Genomic DNA, 23,578 nt, shown 5'->3' with positions numbered 1-23,578 from the left:
CCTGTTCCAAATCCTCCACTGAGGCTTTTCAGGAGAAGAGCCCAACTTATCCAAACAATCACGTGGATGCTTTGTGTGGATCTTTCTGTTTCTTCAGTCTTCTCCCCTCCTAAGTGCATCCTTACAAAGCTTGAGAGAGAATTTTCCTTAGGAAATATCTGTGGGGATCTTCTCTGGAAACTCCTGGGTTACTAACCATTAACTTACTCTGCTAAATTAACAAGCAGATGTTTGGCTGCAGCACTGGCCAAAGTAAAAAAAAGGGGTAGTGAATAAAAGCATCATTTTTCAATAAGAATATAGTAGCATAATATAAAAATTGCCAAGTTTTGAGGAGAAACAGTCTTCAGCGTTTTTCTCTTGTAATTACTTGAAATGCAGCAGAATGGATTTTTATCTCAAATTTGTGGGGTATAAGACCATTCATTTCCTTTGAGAATTCATCTGCATTTTATTAACAGCACATTGTTTCTTCATCCTGTAGCATTTATCAGTTGAAATATGTACTTTTTATAGACACTGACAGTATTACCGATAACAACAGTGAGACATCAGTTACCAAGTTCTAGGAGAAAAACTCAAACAAACCAGGAACATGGAAGAGGATGTTTCAGAGGTAACCCAGACACAATCTCAAGAAGTGAGCAGGTATGGCCAGCTCTCTCTTTTGTTCGATGGTACCCAGAGCCACAGGGATTCCATGATGCTCTGCACGTATCCTCACACCAGGCAGGGCTGGCTCATGGGCTGTGGGACTGATTGTTGGGTAGTTTCACTTCTGTCCCAGGAACACAGTAACCAAACACAGTGAGTAGCACAGCTGGTGCCTTTTTAATGGACAGTGTTGTTGGATGTTTGTTTTGGTAGCCTCTTAAGGTCTCTGGGGTATCTCTGTAATTTAATTGGGGACATTTTTGAGGGCTGAACTGTCAAATCAAATCTCCAGTGCTGCCTGTTCCTCAGACTCCTGCTCTCACTTGTAGTCTGGGCATAGAGGTTTACCCAGAGAAATATGACAACATAAATCACACTGAGATTGGGTGTGTGCATGTATTGAAGAGGAAAGGGAAGAGAGGAAGCTCAATCTGCCTGCACATTTATTGGACAACCCTTCTAAGGGTACTTCACTGGCCTTGTACAGCTTTCTGGCCAGTGCACATTTGTTTTCCCACTTGCCAGATGAGCCTGCTTTGCTGGGAGGTCTCAGAGCACACACAGCATGCCTGTGAGATGGTGGCTGATGCACTGGGTGTTTATGTTCTCTTCCTGTATGTTTTGTAGGATTCCCTGGTGTATGTTTTGTAGGATTCCCTGATGTATGACCTTTGGCTGTATCCTGTATCTGTCACCTGGCTGTACCAGAAGATGAGCATTTGAAACCAACAAAATCTTGTGTGAATTCACAGTAGATTGAGTGCTGCTCTGTAGCTGCTGTGTGGCTTTTCAGACACAGAACTGAATGGCATCATCCATTGGGATGTAGCAAAACACTCCTTCTGTGCCCTGATTTGCCTGTAAAGCTGGCAGTGGATGGCTCAGGGCAGTCTTTGAGGAAACAACTTTCTCTAATTATGAGCAGAAGTGCTGGAAGTGCTATGTGGTTGGAAGAGCAAGGCATATGTGCAGATATGACAGTTTCATCTTTCCAGTCATTTTAATACTTCCTCTTGGATGGTGAGCACATCTCTGTGCTCACAGGAAAAAGAGTGAGGATGTTTTAGGCCTTCATTTAAGCACCATCTGTGAGGTGCTTTGAGATCCCTGGGATGGAAGAAGGATAGTGATGGATGTGTGTGTTGACATACCATGGAAATCAGCAATGTGTCTTGGGGTGTGAGGAGCAATTCACAATGGTCTGTGTTAGAGTGTTAGTGGCAATTTGCTTTAATAACACCACGGATTTGTTTGCATCAGCTTCACGCACAGCCTTCTTCCTTTTCATGCAGTTCAGGAATCTGACAGGAGATGCTTGATTTCCTACATTCATACACTTTGAAGAATTTTAAAAACTTGAAAACATCAATAGTGCTTTAGTAGCTTCATGAAACTGTTGATTTTTTAGAATTGGCTTTATTTAACTACTAGATTACAACAGATGGGTTAATTTATCTCACTGTGTCTTTATATATATTTAGATGGTTCCCGTCTCTGTAGGACTTGTGTACCTCCCAAGTATTTTAAAACAGAAAAAATCCTTTCCTTCACATTTCTATCTAGCCACTAATAGGAATAGCTTGATTGGACTATAGGGATAGAATTTGTTGGGCTGGCTACCAGCCTCCTTTGCATGATTGTGTGTGAAGAAATGAAGCTCAGGAGAGAAATTTTGCCTTTGCCTCTGACTGCACTCAGATCTGGGTTATTTCTATCTCTGTGAGGCAAACTAAGTCCCACAGTGCATAAATACTGCCTGGGAAATGTGGAACTCCCACAGTCTTTTCTCACCCCTTTGTCAATGGTGGCAGTGCTCCAGCAGGAGCTGGCTATGGAAGATTATGAAAGGCTTTGAATATCAGAAAAGAAGACCAAAGTCTGCTCTTGGTGAGAATCTAGGGTGAGCAAAGCACCACTGCTCTTCTTTGCTATGCAGACATCTGCTGTATTTTACACCTGCTGTGGTTTATTTCAAAGCACAGGGAATTGCAGTAATTAAGCTGCAAGACACAATTTATGCAGCAGTGTGTCCAGGCATGCGCTCCTTAGGATGAGGTGCAATCTTCTGGCCAGTCCCACCTGGCAGAGGGCATTTCTGCTGACATGGCTGTTCAGCCATCCACTGGCAATGTGGAGGACACAGACACCCCAAGGCTGTGAGACGAATGCAGCAGCTGACCAAGAAACTACCACTGCTGGGACGTGAAGGAAATGTTTAACACAAAACTGAGCACAGAGGTGAGTCTGCACAGAATGGCAGGTCCTGAACAAGACAAGACAACAAGACAAAGAGATACCAGCTTCATTGACCATTTCACTGTTCCCACAAGACAGAATTTCATAGAGTTTCAGTTCCACCCTGGTGTTTAGAGCAGTTGACTTCTGGGGACAACAGAGATGTGAGTAAAGTGTCCCAGTCATTTCTTGTGAGCATGTGCATCATCTGATGTGAGTTACTCCTGTAGCAGAGTTCAGAAGAGCCTTTTACAACCCATCTACACCCACACAACCCTGCGCCCATATGCCACAGAACAATTATCAGGAGTTTCAGTTGCTATGTGTTCAGGCCTGCCTAGGCTAGCCTTAATCTTTCTGGTCTGGGCAATCTGAGCTTTCTGCACACAGTGGCATGGATCTTACCAAGCTTGCCAATGCTTTTGTGGGTTGATGCCACCACGTCCTCATTACAAGTAGCATCCTGTAAGCTGGAATCCATTCAGCTCAGCTGTGCCTAAGTGTGGACTTCACACTTTCCTCCTGATTGTGGACAGGTTTGGTCCCTGAGTTCAGGTGTTTTTCACTGTCTTTTCTCTTCTTGCCTTTTCTGCCACAGGCCATCAGAGCATCCCATTGTGTTGTGTGACCAGGAAGATGGATAGGAGAGCTCTCTAGAGTAGCTAAGGCTTAGGGAGGGACAGTTTCACCACCTCATCTCTATTGTGCCTCTTGGCTAGGGGAGATGTTCTGCAAGTCTGATTCAACATGATGGCACATGCTGAAATAAGAAATTACCATTTGCCTTCGTTAGACGGATGTTCATTTGGTGTCTCTCACTCTGCCCCTCAGCCTAGGTGTGAAGCCAGCGGCACAGTTCAGCTCGGAACCGTCGCTGCTCTCCGGAGTTCTGTGAAGATGTGACACGTTTGTAAGGAACAAAAAGCCTCACAGTGCCCGAGAGCAGCGCAGCCCTGCTGCAGCAGCACAAGGCCGGTTTCACAGCAAGCCGGTTTAAAGGCCGGTTTCACAGCAAGTCAGGGATGGTGACTGGGGCTGCTGCGGGAACCCCCCGGCGCCGCTTCGGCCGGGGTGCGCGGCTGCTCCGGACGGGGCCGGCGGGCAGCGCCGAACCCCGCAAAGCTCCGGGGGCCTGGGTAAGCCCCGGGCTCAGCCGGCCACCGGCAGTAGTGTCCCCGCACCACGGGATGTCACTACGGAGCCAGCGGACACCTTTATAATTCGGTGCTTTTTGTAGCCTTCGCTCTGGTGCTGTGACCGCGCGTCACTGAGGGCACCGCTGCCCTCAGCGGGCTCCGGGCAGCCCGCCCATCACTGGGGTGGAGAAAATTATTCGCTCCTTTTAGCCTCCCAAGTAACCTCTGCCTCTCGGGCACGGCACCGCCTGCCCACCCCGCCCGGGGAGCAAGGGACCGGGACGCTGCTGCCGCTCGGGGGCTGCGGGCAGCCGGGCCCCGGGACCGGACCCCGGGCTGTTGAGGCCGCCCGCATCCAGCCCCGGAGCATCGCGGAAGGAGGAGGGGGGCGAAAGCGGGTTCACTTCCGCCTGGCTGCAGGAACCACAAGCCCCCAGAATATATTAGAATAATAATAATAGAAAGGTCCCCCCCAGCCCCGTTTTTGTCCCCCTGGAAGGAGGGGGTGGAGAGCAGAGCAGCGAGGCTGGCGGCGGGCGGATCGATGTGGAGCCGGTGAGGCACCGCGGCCGGCCCCAGCTCCCCGCCGGCACCGCGGCCGCGGCCGGCAGGACAAGCGCAGCCTCCCCGCGGAGAGGCCCGGGAGAAGGTCTGTGCTTTGCCTTTGTACCTAGCGTGCCCGGCAACAGGCTGTGCCCTGGGCGGGCTGCTGGCAGCCCGCGGCCCCCTGCAGCCAGCCGGGCATCAAAGCCCAGCCGGGGATCCGTGCGGGGCTGCAGCTTACGGGGGGCTGGGGAGAGCCCCGAGCTCTTTGTCAGCACCCGGCTCTCTCCGGTAATTCCCAAATCTATGCCTTTTAACCGCCCCGGCCCCTGTCCTCGGGCTGGGGGTCTGGTTATTTGAGGTTTCAGGGAGAACTGGCTCCATGGAAAAGGGTCTGGCGTGTGCCTGGCGGTGCCGGTTGGGCCTGGATGCTGCGGGACCGGGATGCCGCGGGACCGGGATGCCGTGGGACAGGGATGCCGCGGAACAGGGATGCTGCGGGACCGGGATACCGTGGGACAGGGATGCCGCGGAACAGGGATGCTGCGGGACCGGGATGCTGCGGGACCGGGATGCCGCGCTGCTGGCTGGCGCTGCAGGCGGGCGCAGGAAGCCTGGCGGGGGCAGGAGGCGAGGGGAAGCCAAGGGCGCTGCAGGCTCCTCGTGTGAGCCACTGGCGAGCTGGGCTGCTTGCCCGCTGGGCCGAGTTGAGCGCCATAGATTGCACTTTCCCATGCCAGATGCACCTTCAGTGACTTGCCATTCAAATATCTTGAGATCATTGCTTTTCACATATTAAACATTTCCCAACTTTTAGCCTGTTATTTTTAATCTTAACACCTTGAATTCCAGAGTGCTTTGATGCCTCAAACCTGTACACTGGTAGCTGAGCATTGTACTTTGGAAACCCTAGAAGTCTGCACTATTTAATATTACTTTAATGTATAGCAATGTATAAGGGAAGTGATTTGCTTAAGACTAGTGAAAGCCTGGGGAAGAGAAACCCTGCCTTCTCATTGCCCTGTGCCTGCACTTCCCCTTCCAATTCCATTCCTTTTGCCTTTTTTTTCCAGCCAGAAATGTGACACCTAGAGTTGTTTAGGAGCTACTTGCCCTCCTTTCTGAACCTTTTACAGAGCTATGGTCACAAGAGGGAAGAGGGAAGAGAAAGAGTGAGTGTTCACTCTAAAGAGACTCTAATCCAGAAATTAAGGTATGGCACAGAAGGAATAAGATGCAGTAAGCTAAAGCAGTCTGAGAGCTGAAAAAAATAAACAACTGGTCCATCTGTCATCTTGCTCATTTCCTTTCATGAAGCCTGAAGGTGTGTTGGAAACAGTTTAAAGATTATGTTCTGAATTAAGCTCCTAACTTATGTGTGAGAAAGTGGAGTGACTTCTCAGTGGTCCTGCAGTCACAGCCCCATGTAGCATCCAGCTGGGGTGCAAGTGTCATGTGGTGTGGTTACTTGTGAAGAGTTTTAATAATGGGCTGTAGAACAAAGTTATTCTACTGCTTGTGAATCTGCAGAGGAAGGGAAATAATCTTCTTTGATTCTGCTTCCCTTTGAATAATTTATTCTAAGTTCTCTTCTGCATGTGATGTAACTTTGTGGTGGGGACAGGATGCAAGTCTGGCTTCTTGGTCAGCTGGAGAGCAAAGTGTTGCCTGGTTGGGATGTTCTGCAGAGCTGCTGCTGTAACAAGACTGATAGCTGCAATAGCATGGTTAACTCTAATTCAGCTGTGTATTTTCCCTGTAAACTGAGTAGTCAGTTACACTCAACTGTGAGCTTGGGATTTATACCACAGAAACATTTGCCTTAGCACAGAGACACATGGGTAGGAGTAAAAGCAGTAAAATCATAACTTTGGATGATAGTATTCAATGCAAAGATGTCAGAACAAGTGAGAGGTGCTTTCCCTCTGAATGAAGAAAGGTAGAAGTACAGCGTGGTGGTGCACAGGATGGTACAGGTGGAGCCATCCCTCTGCCACAGGCAGCAGTGATACAGAGCATGAATCCTTCTGCATCTGTTGTCTGATGTCGATGTTTAAATTGCTGAGATTTCATTTGGTCTGTAAAATCTAGGGTACCACGTCACCCAAACCCCTCACCAGCAGTTGTAATGGTATTTGAATGCTGTTGTGTGGATTTCTCTTTAAAACTGGGTTTACTCTCCAGAAGCCAGGGAAATCTGAATATTTATCTGCATTAGCAGAATGGTATTAAATGCAAAATCCTTAGCTGCCATGAATATTTATTCTTATCTTAGCTGGCTTCAAACTGCTTCTCTGGCCGATTGCCATCCCTGAAGGTTATTTTCCCAGAGGTTTTGGAGTGGACGCTCACACACTGATACACCTCCAGATTTCATGTTCCTTGATATTTCTAAACAGATTGTCAGTAGTTGGCAAACAACTATATAAAAACAGTCACTGAAGAAAGTATGGGCCCAAAAATACCTTTGGGCATCAATAGATATCACTTTAAATCATCAGATCATAACTAATTCAGTATATGTAAATACTCTCAGTCTCTCACAGTACTCTCTTCAGATTGAGTGCCTTGAAATTATCCTCGTAGTTGAAGCCTTAACCCTTCAGATAGAATAAGATACATTTTGAGATCCTGTAAGATTTCTTTTTTTTTTAAACTCCCCGGTAATCTTTCTTTCAGTGCATCATATTCTAGAAGGTTTCACTGTGGAACCAGGGGTCTATAGTCACAGGTCTGTTGAGCACAGCAGGGTATATGTAGAATCTCCCTGGACACACTGAGTCCATGGTGGATGAAGTGTTCATTGAGTGCACTGGAGGAGGTTTCTGAGTGTAGAGCTCTCCAGTGTGGGTGCTGGCCCTTGTGGGTATTTTGTGGGTAGTGCCATTATTTCTTTTAGCTGAGTACTGGCAGCCTGTCTCCATTCTTGATCAGTGCAGAGGGTCAGTTTAAGTATTATAGAAGTACATTAATATTTACTAAGGACCTATGGTCTGGTTCCAAATTTACCCAGGAAAAATCACACAATAATTTAGCATAAATGTGACTCATGGGGTTGATATAGTCCAACCTGCTGCTGAAAGCAGGACCAATTTTTAGCAGGTTGCTCAGGGCTTGGTTCAGTTAAATTAGCAATAGCTCCAGAAACTAATATCCTACAGGCTCTCTGATGCAATTTCAGTGTTTGACCATCCTCATGAAAAAAAGATTTATAATCAGAATTCCCCATGTTTCAGTTTGTGTCTGTTACCTTTCACTGTACCTCCTGGAAAAGTCTGGTTCCATCTTCTCTACCTTCATGGTTGGTAGAAGTATATACATAAATAGGTTGATATATAGAGAGAATGAGGATAGAAGAGATGTAAAAGGGCCTTTTCGTAGCTGCTTTGCATTACAGGCAGCATTCCTAAGGCTAAGATCTTCCATGTGGTTTACTCTGATGTGAAGTTAAGATGGTCACAGCTGTAGCCTTGCAATGAACCTGTCTCCTAAATCCTGCCTTTGAATGCAGCAGTAATATGACAGAGTGTGGACTGTGTCACTGGACTGGATGAGTGCTGAATTAATGTGGCCCCTTTTCTACCTGTGGGGTTTTCCAGGAGCTTCTTGCAGTTTCAGTAATGAAACCCATTTGTTGGCATGTTTTTTCCCCTAAGGGATTAATTTGATTTTGGGATGGATCCATCCTGTCATATTTGTATGGTGTAAGACATTTCCTTCCCTGACACCAAGTGTGCCCCGAGCAAAGTCACTGACCAGTGTCAGCAGTTTCCCAAATTTTAAACCTTGGATACCATCAAGTGGCAGCATTATCTGCAAGGCAGTTTGTGCCCATGAGCATCACACACTGTGGAGTTATAAATTTCTGTGGGAAAGGGAAAGGGAAGGTATGGATCATCTGTGCTGGCCTCACATGTCACTAGGTCTCATAGACAAGGGCTTTGAAACAGCATGAGGCTGTGTGAGGAGAGGTTTAGGCTGGATATTAGGAAGAAGTTCTTCACCAGGCAGTTGGGCAGTGGAACAGGTTCCTCAGGGAAGTGGTCACAGCACTAGCCTGACAGAGCCCAAGAAGCCAATGTTCAATTTGGACAACGTTCTCAGACACATGGTGGGGTTACTGGGGTTGTTCTGGGCAGGGCCAGTTGGACTTGATGATCCTTGTTTCTTTCAACTCAGGATATTCTGTGGTTCTGTGATTCTGTGAACATGTGTCAGCCAAAGCAAACCAGAAATTAAATTGTGTAGGAGATAAAAACACCTTTGTAGGTGAAATAAAGGATAATGCCCTCTCCTAAATAAACCATTTATGAGTTCTGAAGTTGAGAAATTTGTATTTAACTTTTGCCATCCCTCCCACATCCTTTCTCTTATGTTGTTGTTAGCTAATATGGAGTTTATTAATCAAACCTTTTCCAATAGGCTCAAGCAGGTTAATGCACTTTGATGTACACAGTGGGGGTGTGTAACACTGACTTTCAGTAACAATTTCTGTTCTAGTTGGTAATGGCTGATTTATGCGGAGGTTAGCAGAGAGCAACAATCAAACAATGTCTCTTACATAATAAGACAGAGGATCAGCTGGAAAAACTGACCTGCTGTCTGGCAGTTGGTGTGAATGTTTTATTTTGGTGGTAGCATAAGGACTGCAATATTAGAGTAGGTCTGAAGGTCACCTGCTCTGCTGTTCTAGCCTGACATGACTTGTCCTCTGTGGCTCAGGTGACAGTATAAAGACCATACAACAGGAACTTGCTGGTCAGTTCATTTCCCCACATCATAACTCCTTATCAATTATCCTTATCCTTATCAATTTAAGGATGCTTTCCAGCAGCAGTTATAGTAAATTCCACAACAGGCTATCTAGGGAGGATGCAGCATCTTCAGTAAGATGTAAGGGAGTAAGAAAGCAAGCATTGCTAAGGACATAAGTGTTCAAGTGGGGGATTCAGGTCTGCACCATCAGTTAAACATTGCTGAGAGTTTCTCTTTCACACACAGGTGGTCACTCCTGAATGTCTGCAGGACAAGCTCTCTTCCTTGCCCACCTCCCAGCCCTTGCCATCAGAAACATCCCTTTCATCCCTCCCATGGGTGAACGTACAGCACAGGGCAGAGTCTGTGACACTGCAGCTTTTCTGCCATGTTAACTAGTTTACAATGTGTAGGGTGTGGAGCTAAGCAAAGCATGGGAGAGGTTACCAGTTCCCTCTTTCAGGATGCTGGAGTAGTTACACAAATACATAAAAATATGGGATAGAGCAGGGGGAAAAGATATGTGTAGAAATACCAGTTTGTAATTCTATGGAACTCAATAGGAGTTTATGCCCTGGTCTACAGTTTTGGTCTACACCTAACCTTTAATATATCTAATCAATCTTCCCATTGCTCAAGGGCCTCATCTAAGTTTGATTAGCCATTTTAAGGAAAACAGTTTATTGCTGAGTAACAATGAATCACAGCCTTCAGATTAAATTAAAAGTCAGGAAGAGCCCAAAACCAAAGAAGGCAGTAAGATCTCTGAGCTCTGGAAGGAGCCCTGGAAAGGCTGTTACTGAAGGAGCCTTCTCTGCTCATCCTCCTGCAGCAGGACTCCCAGACCGGTGTTACTCTTTGGAGAACACCTTGGCAGGACAAACTTTTCTGAGAAAGAGGCTGTAAGTACAGGAAGATGCCCATTTAGTGCTCAGGTCACAGGACTGTTATCAGCTGATTTGGATTCTGTCCCCAGTTCTCCTCTTGCCCTGCTGTGAGAGACTGGATTTTTCACTTAACCTACCTGCACTTTGCGTCTTCTAGATAGAAAACTATTTTTATTTATCTCTTTGAGATCTCTATAAAAAGGATGCTATGTATCATCCTCACTCTTTACAGTCAGCTAGAGGCAAATCATACAAAAGCTCTGTAAGTGCAGCACATTTTGGCCTGACAGGTCTGTAATGGCCATTTCACTGGGACTTCTTAATAGCTGCAAGAACTGAAATGGAATATCCTCCTCTTGCATATTCAGAAGGGCACTTCAGACAGGGGTCTGCCCCGGCCATTGTCCAGCACAGAGTGCACTGGGGGAGCTCACACCCACATGAGGTTTCATCAGTGTGGGATTTCATTTCTGCCACACCACCTGCAAATCGTGGCAGCCATGTGACAAATGGGGCAGGAGCCTTTTGGTTATTTTGTGGGGCTTTCCCATAGGATCAAAGAAACTGTCCTTTTTGTTTTCAGATTAGTGCTTATATTATTAATTAATGAAGAGGAGAGATAAAGAGGTCTGTTGGCTTTGCCCCTCTTTAATGTTTATCAGGGGGAAAATTATACCTTGAAGACCTGTTTATTTTAAGATTTTTCCTCTGCTAATGATGTTTACCACTGATCTCCCCAGTGATGGCTGGAGTGTCTTTGGCTCTGAGCCTGCACAGGAAGAATAAGGGAATAATAAGCTAAAGGGTTGTTTTTGGGGGATTTTTGATAGTTGTTTGTTTTCTTCATTATGTGTTCGAGGCTTGTTTCCATGAGAAAACTGTAGGTAACCACAGAACTGAGGAAATTCTATTATCTTGGGAACTGAGGAGTGGAAGATGAGAAATATGATGGAGAGCAGATTTGCAGGCAAAAAACTGTTCATGTTTTTACAGAACATCCAGTACTTGCCTGCAGTGCTTTGGCTACAGTGTGGATTTTTTCTGTAGACCACACCAATGGAATTTGAGAAGAATAAATTAGATATTAGAGAACATTTTAAAATAATACTTTTACAGTCACATCCCCACTCTGGCTATAAAGATACATCCTGAAAGCAGTGTAAAATATTTCTGTAGTGTTTTACCGTAATGTTTATGTTTGTCTTCCTTCTTTCACTTATTCTCACTCTGTGATGAGTGTAAGAAGTCTTAGCACTGGCAGGACAAGATGACACTTCCTCTCCAGCACAAGTTACTATAATTCTTCTACCTCTCTCCTTCTAGAGCCACCCAGGAGATACCTGCAGCAGTGGAAAGTTCTTCCCCCAAAGGTAGAGTCAAGAAGTGCTATTAGATTTACATTTTCTCTCTGTTAAACAACACTGAGTGTTAAGCAGAGGGTCTTTTCAGGGGGCCAGGTTCCAGTGGCAAGATTGTAAATTCTCATTTGGTCTAGTTTTTAGAAATTCCATCCCCAGAAATTGAAATTCTTGAAGCCAAACAGTTCAGAAAATAAGCCCTAAGCAGCTCTGCTCAAGATTACATAAGGAACCAGCTTTTAGTTCCTCCCCTTGGTGTTTTTTCATAGTTCATCTATCAACTGCAAAATCCTCAGGCATCTTCTGAACACCTCATCCAGGAAGGGACCCTCATAAAGAAAATTCAGTGGAGTCCAGTGATCATGTGACCCAAAATATCTTCCAGTTTATTCAAAAGTTTTCCTTAATTCCAGGAAGTTTCTAGAGAATTCATCATTTTCAAGTAGTTCATAGAGAAGGAAATGTGCTGATCAAGATACAGGAATAATTATTTGCTTTAACTGTTCAAATATGGCTTCTTGATTTTTCCAGTCAAGCTCCAGAATTACTGGTATTTATTCAAGTAAGATGATGAGATGACTTATTTTCAGTTGGCAATTAATACATTTGCTTTAGGGAATGAAAACTGTGTTACATGAGAAACAAGAACAGCAACATCAACAAAAGATTTTCGTCTGTTCTTTGTGCCAGTCTGTGTTGTGTGTAAATCTGTAATTCTCAGCTGCCTTACCATCAGCCATGTGTGGAATCTGGGGTGTGCCTGTGGTGTGCAGTCCTTGCCTTTGCTGGCTCCTCGTTGGGGAGAGCAGCTTGGCAAGCTGGAGGCTGGCTGAGCCTGCCAAGATCCATTCCAGGGAACCCATGGCACTGTCACCACTGGAGCTTTGCATTTTGACTTGGAATGAGGTTGACCATCTATTGGGCACCCTGCAGATTTTTAGTACCAGTCTTTGCTTCAAAAGTTCCCATCGTGGGGATTTCAAAGGGGATCCAGGCAGGTGAAGCCAAGATTGCAATTTTCTAGAGTAAGTGCAGTGCTAAGGAGGAGGTATGTAGGCACACAATATGTGTGTGGATTGTTTTAACTCATGTTTAATCCTTTCAGTTTGGAAGTGGAAGTAACATCCCCTTTTTTTCCTTCCTGTTTCTTGGATGGAGGGAAAAAGAAAAGAAATTATCTCTGCCATTCTGTATCTTTCTTGCAGAGAGCTTGTGAGGTAGTAGGGAATCTCTCAATTAATGTGCTTTCTGTTTTTTCAAAAATGGGGTTCTTCCTCAAGGTTTTCCAGATCTGATTTGACTGATGATATAATGAGTAGACTTGAAGCATTCCCTTGATGGTCAATAAACAGGAAACAAATTCAACTGAGGATCCCTGTCCAAGGAGCACAAAATAGGAGGAATACAGAGTCACATTTTCAGAAATCTGAAGTTAATTATTAATTTATTATTTCAGAAATCTGAGTTAACACAGCCAAGAAGACAGACATGTAAACACAAAAGGCTTTGTTCATTATTGATATTAAGGTATCAAACACACATTCTGTGAGACTTTATTTAACGTGGAGCTTACCTGTGTTTAGAAAGGACAAAATATCTTATAAAAGTTTGCATATGATATCCTGAGTCTCACTCTGACCTCCTCTCTGGAGAGTCCAGTCCTCAGCTGTATTTTACTTAACTCTGAGGCTTAAATTAGGAATGGGGTGAAGTTTTGCCTCTTTTGAAATCAGGACAGTCTTAATTTTGAATCCAGGTAAGCATATGGGTTTCATACTCTTCAAAGAATTTAAGGCAGAGTTTCCAATTTTCTATTTGTGATTTGCTCTGATTCTCAATGAGAGCATCAGTTCGGAAATCAATGTATATGCCAGTTGTGCTTACAAGAAATTACAGTTGTAATTGCTCACAAAATTAGAAGGAATTTTAGGAAAAAAAGGTCTAATTTTAGGAGCTCTTAAGTAATTTGATCAAAGTGTTTTAGCACACATGAACCAGGACTATTAATTTCCTTTTGTTGCATGTGCAGAGTTTAAATAAGGTTGTTATGGAGTGCAAGTAGTTACAAAGGAGATAGATTTCCTTATTGCTTGCCTTGTTTGTGAAACACATTTTATGTCATGAGGCACCGATTACCGAAATTAGAAATCCCAAACAATGGTGTTGTCTCATTTGGTAGGAAGCAGAGACTGTGTGGACAACTGAAAGCTTGCTTAAAGGCAATCTGTGACCCACTACATCCTGTTCTTATGCTAATGTGAGAATGGCTGGCCTGGTCACCATCTGCTGTCCCTGAGGTTCCGGCCTTGGGCACTCAGAATTGGTTTGCTTTATTAATGCTAGGCCATTCAGAACAGCAGCAGTGCATTTGTTATAGTCTGTGAAATCAGAAGTTCCAATTGTAAGCATACAGAGATAACTGTCACTTTTAATAATTCACTCAAACATGATAGCCACCACTTTTTCCAACCTCTCAGGCAGAGATGCCATCTTTCAGGCTGGAGTTACCTTCAGCAAATTCAACAAAGGCCTCTCTGGCTTTTCAGGGTGATGGGGTTTTACTTCCTTGGAAGGTCATTTCATTTAGGCACTGGATGGATTTATTAGGTACTGGATGGATTTATTTTCTGGCTCTACATTTTAACTTTTGCAAATGCCCCCTAGAGAAACAGAATAGTATCTTGATAAAAATAAAAAATTAATAAATAAGACATACAATGGGATTATTTTTAGAGGGGCTAAAGGGCTGAGTTATCAAATATCCTCAACTAGTCTAATTAAACCAGTTGAGATTTGAAGGACACCATGCATCAGTTTTGCCTAAGCTTGTTGTCAGGACAAATGGCTACAATCTCAGTTGTAAGTACCTAATAAAGTCTCAGGGAATGGTGATTCTGTTTGTGCTTATTAGCTACATTGTTCTTCCTTTGGTGTGCATGGCTAATTAGAAAACAATTCTTTATGTTGCTCGTTGTGAAGTTCCCCAGGTACAAGTCAGGACAGTTGAACGGGTAGGCAGCAAGCCATGTATGTGCTCCTGCCCTGCTGGGCCTGCAGTCTGGAAAGGGGCAGAGCACACAAAGCTCAGAACCTGCACATCTCCTGCTTTATCCCTGCCAGGGGTGCAGGGCAGTTCCTGAGGTGACACCAGTCCACAGCTTTCCCTAGGAAATAGAATCGTGGCTTCCTTCCATTTTCCAGGGGAGGGAAGTGGGGCATGGCTAATGCTGTGCCCTGTGTCCCCAAGCCTGCAGCAGCCCTGGGAGCACTGGGGCTGTGCCAGGTTCAGCCCCAAACTGCCCACACTGGGGTGCAGGGGGAACTGGGAGCGTTCAGGGTGTGGGGAGGCAGTGAGGCTGTGTGAGCAGTGGGACAGGCTGTGGTCTCACCTGATGTCAGGCTTTTTGTGGTATCCCAGTGAAAGAGCATTTTATGTCAGAATGGGCATGGAACAGGTCCCCCAAGGATCTCACTGGATGTTGGGTCATCCAGTGAGAGTGTAATTTTGGGGACTGACTCTCCTAATTGCTCTGTTTCAACTTGATCTGTATGCAGAATTTATTTATGATGACCTCTGTGATGAAAAAAATTAGCCAGTTGCCTAACAAGCAATACAGCCAACAGGGAGAACAACTTTCAGCAGCTACTTTTGTCCCCTCCCTTGCCTCCAGAGCTTTCTGTTGTTTCTTTCAGTTATGGCTGAAGGAGACAAGCACTCCAGGGCCAGGGAAAATGAGAGTTAATTACACTGTGGAATGGAATTGTTGCACAGTGCTGGTTCTTTCTCATCCTTGTCTCAGGTGCTTTGGAGTACAGCAGAGCCAGCAGAGTTCTTCAGTACTATCCTTTGCTTATTTTGGAAGCACTGGAGATACAAAGCTAAGCCTCTTTCCCTTAAATGAATGCAATGAGGAGCAGGCCTCTTTTTGGTGTCAGCATTTGTGTAAGTCATGCCAAGATCAAGTGAAATTCACCTCAGCAGAGGTGGATCTCATGTGTATAGTTTAGAAAGGAGAGTAACAGTGTGTGTACTCCATGAAGTTTATGGGTGAATCTGTATTTCAATAGCTTTTGCTGTAAAATCTAGAAGGAAGTCCTTGAGAAATGCATAGAGGAAAAAATATTTGTATCTCGAGGATGAAGTAGAACGTTAGGATATGGAAGGTTGTCCTAGAAATCACTCTGGGTAATAGAATCACAGAATCCATCTTCCTTACTTTCTGAGTTCTTGTTTAGGACACTGTCTTAGTGGAATGCTGATGTAAAACAGAAGTGAAGAAAGGGGAGATGTGGCATTCTACAGAATAATGGGGGGAAAGCTGACAGCAATGTCCCCTTTGGCTCTTCTCATTTGAAGTGCTGAACTTGGGCAGAGATCTGAGCACATAAGATGTGCTTACAGATATCTGGCTACTCTTCAGTTTCTCAGTGACTGAGGACAATCAAATCCTTGTGAAGTAGAGCCCCTCCTGACCAGAGGAGTGTTGCCAGGCTGTTACAGGGGCTGCTGCTCTGCCAGCTGCACACATGGAATTGTTCAGCACAAAGGTGCATCTGCTCATGAATGTGGCCCTATGGAGTCATGCAGAGCTAGTGCAAGCATTGAACCAGGTATGACAGTTTCACAGTCCCACATCTGTCGGGACAATTTCATCTCACATCAGGGACAAGTGTTAGAATCTGTCACATTCCAGCAATAATCTCTGGGTTTACCTGTCTTCATTGGAAAGATTCCCATTTAAATGTGGATGATGCTTCAAAATGATTTTGCTGCATTAAAATACCAGAATAGGTTTGTTTTCACTATAAAATACACTGAATTACTGAAGTTTCATAAATTACCATGGAGCAGAATAGTTGTCTTCTTATCAAGTCTTGTATGTAATATCTTCAGGTCACACAAGCTGGGACTGAATGGTATCTGCAGGGCATGTGGAAATGCAGAGGAGAGAGGGCCTAAAGAAATGTTCATCATCTGGGATGCCAATTTCTTTTAGTGGTTGGCAGAAAAATTCTGCTCTGCTTGTACCTTGCCTGTACACTCTGATAATTACAGCAGTACATGGTGTGAAACAGTAAACCTTTCAAGTTCTAGTGTTCTTACTTGGTTCTTCTCTTGACAGAAATGATCCTGACAGGGTTGATTGAACACTTTTGAAATATATTTTTAGTTTCTTCCCTAGAAATAAAATGTGCCATTCCATTGGAAGATAAGTGACAGGAACAACTCGGTTCTGATGAGTGAGGGAAATCAGAAATGACCAGAAGCAACCATTGTTAGAAGTGAAGAGCTGGTGTCTGCACATGTCAGTGCAGTGTTCCTTATGTTTTCATTGTTGACTGGGTAGGAAAAACAGTCCTGCTAGCATGCTGGTGCTTACATGAGGTGTAGGAATATCTGTCAAAATCTATTGAGGTGCTTTGAGAAGTTGTGGAATGACATCTCTGCAAAGGACTCTGCATAAGCTCTTGGAGAGACTGCAGCAGTGCTAGACAACCTTCCAAGCCTTTATCACGGCCTGGAAGTCTCCATCTTCAAAAAGGCCCTGTTTATACTTGGACACAAACAACAGCAAGTGAAAGTTTGTGTCTAAAGAAGTTAAAAATAAATTGTGAAGAGAGATACATTCAGAGATGACAGGACTACAATGAGCAAGTCTTCATTCTTCTATGCAAGACTCTCTAGAGTGACAACTTTAGTTAGAGAGTGTGATTATTTGCTTTTGGAATGCTTAATATCGGTTCCTTCAAGCTGAGTTAACTTATTGCCAAATATATTCCATTTGTTCCCTGGTCAGCAGATACAGGTTGTCTTCTGTTCCCCTTGTTATAGGAAGGACAGCTGGGGAGGCCAGAGGACAGGGGTGGCTCTCAGACACTGAATGCTGACAGTGGCTCAGTTTTGCCTACAATTGTGTTTGTATCTCTGACTTGAACTAAGCTGAACAAGATACTTGGTTCCTACATAGGAACCAATATTTGTGAGATATCACAAATATTTTGAAAAATGGTCCTTCTCTCCTATCACAGTGACATTTGCTGCTGCTTGGTGGAGTGTCCTAGCTGGGACTCAAAGCCTCATGGTTAACCAGGAACTGGCTCTAGGAGGTTGGATCTTGTTCTTGCACCCCTTTTCAGACATCACATAGAGCAAGATGCAGTGGGTGGACTTTGGCAGCTGCTCATTGTAACAGCAGTGGCAGTGCCTTCCTCCTACCTTGCAAAACCAGTGCTTCCAATAGAGCACCTGAGCTGAGTGTGCCTGGCCATGTTGGGATGAGTTGGCTGGAAAGTGAGAGAATGCTCTCAAACAAATCACCAGCTTCTCTTTTCCCAGAATTCTTGTGAGGACTCACCCTATACCTGCAGATTGAAACATATTTAAACCTTAAGAAACATCTTGTAACACGATTTATATTCTTGCACTTGTGCACAGTCATGGTTCCTTTCTAAGCAGAAAAGATCATAGCAGAATACAGGCAAGGAGGAGAGCTGAATGAAACAGAAACAGCAGAGGAGCTGGTTAGAGCAGGACTGCAGTTCCCCTCCTTCCTGCTGGTTTGTTCATCTCCTGGTGCTGCTGGGACACCTTCTGCTGGCAGCTCCATTCTGCAGGAGCTCAGCAAGAGCTCTTCCTCCTCTGGGTGTGTGTGAGGCTCTTGATTTGCAAGGCCTCATTTAAACTGGTAGATCAAAACACTTGCTTCCCCAGGAGAAAGGAATGTTTTCTCATTCCTGTCCTACTTCATATTTCACAGCTGCAGTTTGTCTTGTTTTCTCCCTGCCTAAGGCCCAGCAAGTGCTGCAATGCACAAGGGTTTAAAGGATTATTTATTTTAGGGCAATGATGCCTCCTTTGAAAAGCTGTGAGCGCTTATTTTGTTAGGGGACTCTTGTTAGAGCAGCATGGGGATTTTGCAGGGAGGAAAGGGAGGCAGTAAGTGTGCATGTCTCTTCCCAAACCAGGTTACATAAAGATAGGCCTCTCAAATTATCCTAAGCAGGATGGGTTGGGATGATCTTTGCTCCTGAATTTTTCTTTCAGAGTGGCTGTGTGTCCCATTTTCTCCACCTTTGCATGACTCCATTGCTGATTGCACTGATAGATGAATGTCCTTAAGTTATTCAACACAGGTGAAAATGATGGGGAAATTAACTTCCATTAACTTCAGTAGGAACATGATTAGTCCTTAGCTATACCACCTCCAGCCAAAACCTCATTGCCCTCCAGCCAAAACTGACTCTGGTTATAGTTTTGGAAGTGAAGCATCAAAAAAGAGCTGCCGAGTTCTCACACCTGGCCTGTGGGCCTCTGCATCATCATGGTAATGGTATGTTGGCTGTTCTTCTTCTTGGAAAGCTTCTTGGAAGAGGAATTGGATTTGGAAGAATGGCTTGAAATCAGCCATGGTGGCTCTTGGAAGCTTTCAGGTTAGTTACCAGCTGACTGCTCATTCCAGGGTGATGTGGCAGCACCAAATTCCTATTTGGCCAGGCTACTGCTAAGCAGGGCAGAGGTGTCACTTCTGAAGGATAAGGGAGGAGCTGGAAGTGTGACCTTCCTTCCAGTGTGAGATCCTGAGAGTGGGGATGGAGTCTTGTCTCATGCCAAGCCTACATTTGATTATTTACACCAATAAGTCGCCTTGCCATCCCCCCTCTCCCAGAAAAGAATTCAACAACAGAACTCAAAGAATATGGCAAGTCCGAAATACATTAATGTATGTTAAAATCTTCCCCTCTTTCTAGAATCATTTGCATTTTTTAATTCCAGAGGGAGCTTGCAAGTCCATCCATAGTGTGCCACTCATAAGCCTCTCTGAAGTCTGGTAGGTTTTTATCAGCTTAGGGCTGGTTTGTTCTGCTTTCCAGGGAAGGATGAAGTTGGTTTAGACTTGCTGATGGGTTGGGATACGTACAGGTAATGTTCTACTCCCTCTTCTCCCACCCTCAAAATGTCTAAGACCCAAAGCCAAATCTTGCCTTAGACTTTCCCCAGAGCTTTGGAAATTTTTGGATCAAGGTCTCATGAACTGAGCCAGGCTTCAGAATCCTTGATGATCATTGCATCCAGAACTGGTCAATGTGCATTTAGGAGAGCCTTGATGTCTCTCACACAGCCAAAGGGCACAGATACCCTCTAATGTCTCAGGCTGCATGAAGTGAGTGTGACAATTCTGATGATATAAGAGGTTTCCTCTGAAATAGATTTTGTATAGGTCTGTAAGTCCAAATGCAAACGTGCCTGTTTGTTGAATGTAGGTGTCCCCTTTGTGATAACTCTGAGAGACTGGGTAACAGCATCCACAAGGGGAGAAGACAATTCTGATACCTTTTTTACCTGGAAGGAACCTGTACAAAGAAAATGTGCTTCTAATGAGGATATGCACTGCTAATCACTTCTGTGAGCCATCAGTCTGATGAGGTTGAATATTTTTCCTGAGATCCTAGCTCCAGAAGTCAGGTAATTTATGGGAAGAATCTCTGTTTTCATTTAAAAGACAATTTCTAATTCTCCTTGCTGAAAACAAAAAAAAAAAAGGCTAGAAGATGCAAAAGGCAGAAACACCATAAGGCAAATAAAACCTTTAATATCTAAACCCATCTTTATTGCTAAGCCAATCTCATTATTTTTTAGGATCTGAGTAATGATTTTTGAATGCCCAGGTTGGCTTTGGAGCCAAGAGACCTGCTTTTCTCAAGTGCTAAGTACTTTACTCCAGCTGTCACACCTATAAAAATCACCCATTAAAATCATGCCTGGGGTCCAGCAGTCAGACATCCACAGCTGGGGGTGGAGAGAAGAAATGCAGATATGGGGCACAGGCAGAGCTGTGCCATACCTGCCCCATAGTGTGGTAAATGTGCACTGTGCTAAGCAACGTTGTTGTCTCGTAGGCAGAAACAAGAAATAACAGTAGAGGCTTCTTCACAGTCTTTTATAATGTAAAACATTAAAGTAAAAATATTATGAACGGCTTATGAAATCAGCAGAGCTGAGCTTTACATCTAAGGAACAAATTAGGTGAAAGGGAGGGGGAAGCAGAGGAAAACAACATTGATAGCAAAGAGAAGTCAGAAAGGATCTTTCTCTGGGGAATATTCTGAAGTAAAGCTGAGGAAATTGGGAATTTTGTCTTTGTTTGGAAAAGGGGGTGTGTGGATACTTGTGCAAAGTCTTAATTTTGCATCTTGAAGTGTTATTTTATTACAATTGTGGCTGATTTGGGTTTTTCCTTTGGGTCTCAACTCTCAGATTCAGGAGTATCTCTCAGCATCCATAAGGAAGTAATTTCCTGTGCTCCCCATCCATGGAAGAGTAAGTGGAAATTTGAACCAAAGAGGAGACCCCTTTCTCTCTCCCCAGCCCCAAGACTGCTGTTTGTGTGTATTTATTTTTAATCCTGACTCTTGATGTTTAAGTGGCTGTGGTTAGTAGTATTCCAGTTTTTATCCCAAGGTCACTGATTGAACCTTGTACTCTTCCCAGTGGAGTTTGCCTCATTGAGCACACTCAGGGCTGGGATGGCAGTGCTGCATCTCTGCTGCACTTTAATCTAAGGAAAACACTTCCCTGTAATTACACTTCTTGGTCTTTTTACAGTGAAGGCAGGATTTTTTGAAAGTTCAGGTTCAAGGCCAGCAAATAACTGGAGATAAAGAAGTACTCAAGGCTTTGAATGTTCTGTAATTTTAAAATAACCTAAAATCATAAAACAAAAGTAAAAGGGGAGAAATTTCCCAACATAATTTTTTGGGAATCTGTATCTTTTGTTTCTTTTATTGCAGGTAGGCCTGTTGTGAAATGTGGCTCTATGTTTGAGTTTTTTGCAACAAATTAGTAAGTCACCAATTTGCTCACTCTTTGCTTTGAGTTACTTTTTATGTTTAAAAGATCCTGTAATAGAAACATTTTTCCAGTATGATCACTGGGCTTTTCAGGTCTTTTGATGGGTAAAAAAGATGACTTGTTTTTTGAGTGAATACAATAGAAATGTGTGTGTGTAAATAGCAGTAAAGAGAGTCCTTACTGTGGGTGCATGTTCTGTGTTCTACATGCTCATTTTTCTAATAAATATATATACACCAAACCCAAAAGGCCCTCTGTGAACAATGCCAATCCAAAACCTTACTATCAGAGTACTCTGAATAAGTGCCTTCCTCAATTGTACTCATGCTTTCCAGTGAAATAAGCTGATAATTCCACCCATGTGTTCTCTTGTTTGCTGGGGACCTTCCTGAGTGTGGAGGGGACCCAAACCCCCTCTCCCTGCAAGTGAAAGCAGAGAGCTGTTCTGTACAAGGTAGCTGGCAGATGAAACTGTGTCCACAGAAAGTGAAAAGTGTTCTTTTTTCTGCATAAAGGGCCTTAAAGTGGTTTAATTAACACTGACCCCATTTACAGGGGTGGCTTATGTGCCTGCTTGAGGGAGAAGTTCACGTCTTGCATGTGTTGGTGGGTGGAAGTCTCTTTCAGTGTGCTGGGTTGGACAGGCAATGAAGCCTGAAAAATCCAGCAGCTGTTTGCCCCACAAGGAGCCAGCTGGTTGGAAATGCAGGCTGTGTCCCTGAACTGCCTGCACATTCAAAACCAGGGCATGTTTGCTCCTTTAATTAGTACTCCCCCTGGTCCTTGGAATATGGGTTTGTGACAGAGAGCTTATTGAAAGAAGAGCAAGGAAGATTTCCTGCTTTCCCAGCCCCTCCAAGGGGTGGGGAGGACAGCTGGGACTGCTCCCTGCACGAGAGGGTTTCCATGGGGCTCAGGTGAGGTCTGGCCATGGCACAGGGGTGGTGGGAAGCTGCTCCTCTCATTGCAGACAGGGTTGGTGTCCAACCAGTGCTGAATGTTTTGCTGAACTACAGCATTGTTTAAACTCAAGGGAGGATTCTGGGAGAGGTGGAACCTTAAGGACTTTAGCTTTTCTTTGGATTCATCTCATCAGGTGTGTGGAGGTGACTACTAAATACATCTGCCTTGCTGGTTGTGTGTAGTGTGGGGGTCCAGCTGTGTGATCCAGCAGAGATCCTCCACAGCTGTGCTCTCCACCAGCTCCAGCTGTGAGAGGAAAACCTCCTGTGTGACTAATGCTGTGCAACTAACTGGGCTTCAGTTAAATTACTTACTCGGCTCAGTTCTGATGATTCACTTGTCTCTTGCTCCAGCTGGTCCAGATTCTCTCCCGACAAGGCAGCACAGTCCTCACAGCCTTGCTGATAAGCCCATGGCGCTTAAGAGCAGAAGGAAGGAATTTACCTGATGCTCCCAATCTCCACAGGGGATATTGCCTCTTGGTGTTCTTTATCAGTGACTTCTTCTGGTGATACAATCAGGGAGCTGCTTGTATTGAAGTATTATTAGTAACACTGAGAGCTGTCAGATCACTTTGGGTGGATTTGCTCTCTCCTCTCTCACTCTGTGTGGGAGAGGAAAGGCAAACCCTGCATTTCCAGGGAAACAAAAGGTATTGCGCTTCCAATAAAGCTTCTTTTTAAATGAATGATGATAAATTAGCCAACTGCTGAGTGGAGTTGTTTGTGCTGTGGGAGCAAAGCATTGATCCCCCAAAACTGACCTTTTTTTTTTTTTCCTCATTTAAGCAAAATAATTGGAGATGGATTTAACCCTTTGTTTTTAGTAATGATATGAGAAATCCAAATGAGGATAAAATGGAAATTGGTATTTGGAGTCTCAGAAAATTGTAGCAAATGCACTACAGTTTGCTAATTTTTCATATTTTCATTACCTACTTCTAAAGCTTGCAGAGAAATAGAGGAGGTCTGAAGAATCTCATTAGAAAACCTGATGAGTTCTTTCCTTCTCTATTTTATCTTAAGAAAGAAAGGGGGAATTTAAACTGAAAAGTGTGCCATGAGTAGCAATGGGAAGACCTTATTGCATACAAGGGACTGGACTACAAGAATTGTCTGCCAAGAGGCATTTTCAAGGAAAACCACATAATGAGATTTGAGAACACAGTAAAATTTTACCAGTGCTAACAGCTTTGGC

At 44.3% G+C, this 23,578-nt stretch overlaps 1 protein-coding gene across 2 annotated transcripts in view; it reads left to right on the top strand.

Moving 5' to 3' along the window:
* Positions 1–4,301: 4,301 nt before the first annotated feature.
* Positions 4,302–23,578, top strand: part of PAK3 (p21 (RAC1) activated kinase 3) — a 124,517-nt gene continuing 105,240 nt past the window's right edge. The window contains exon 1 of one of the 2 annotated variants that reach the window (XM_074551485.1): positions 4,302–4,674. The gene's annotated coding sequence lies outside the window, so the exon portion shown is untranslated. The remainder of the gene's footprint in view (positions 4,675–23,578) is intronic. The other variant, XM_074551480.1, reaches the window with a different exon arrangement.

This window comes from Zonotrichia albicollis, chromosome 14 (assembly GCF_047830755.1).
Source record: "Zonotrichia albicollis isolate bZonAlb1 chromosome 14, bZonAlb1.hap1, whole genome shotgun sequence".
NCBI lineage: Eukaryota > Metazoa > Chordata > Aves > Passeriformes > Passerellidae > Zonotrichia > Zonotrichia albicollis.
Note: the sequence above shows the minus strand (reverse complement) of the source record. Positions and strands in the feature narration are given on the sequence as shown.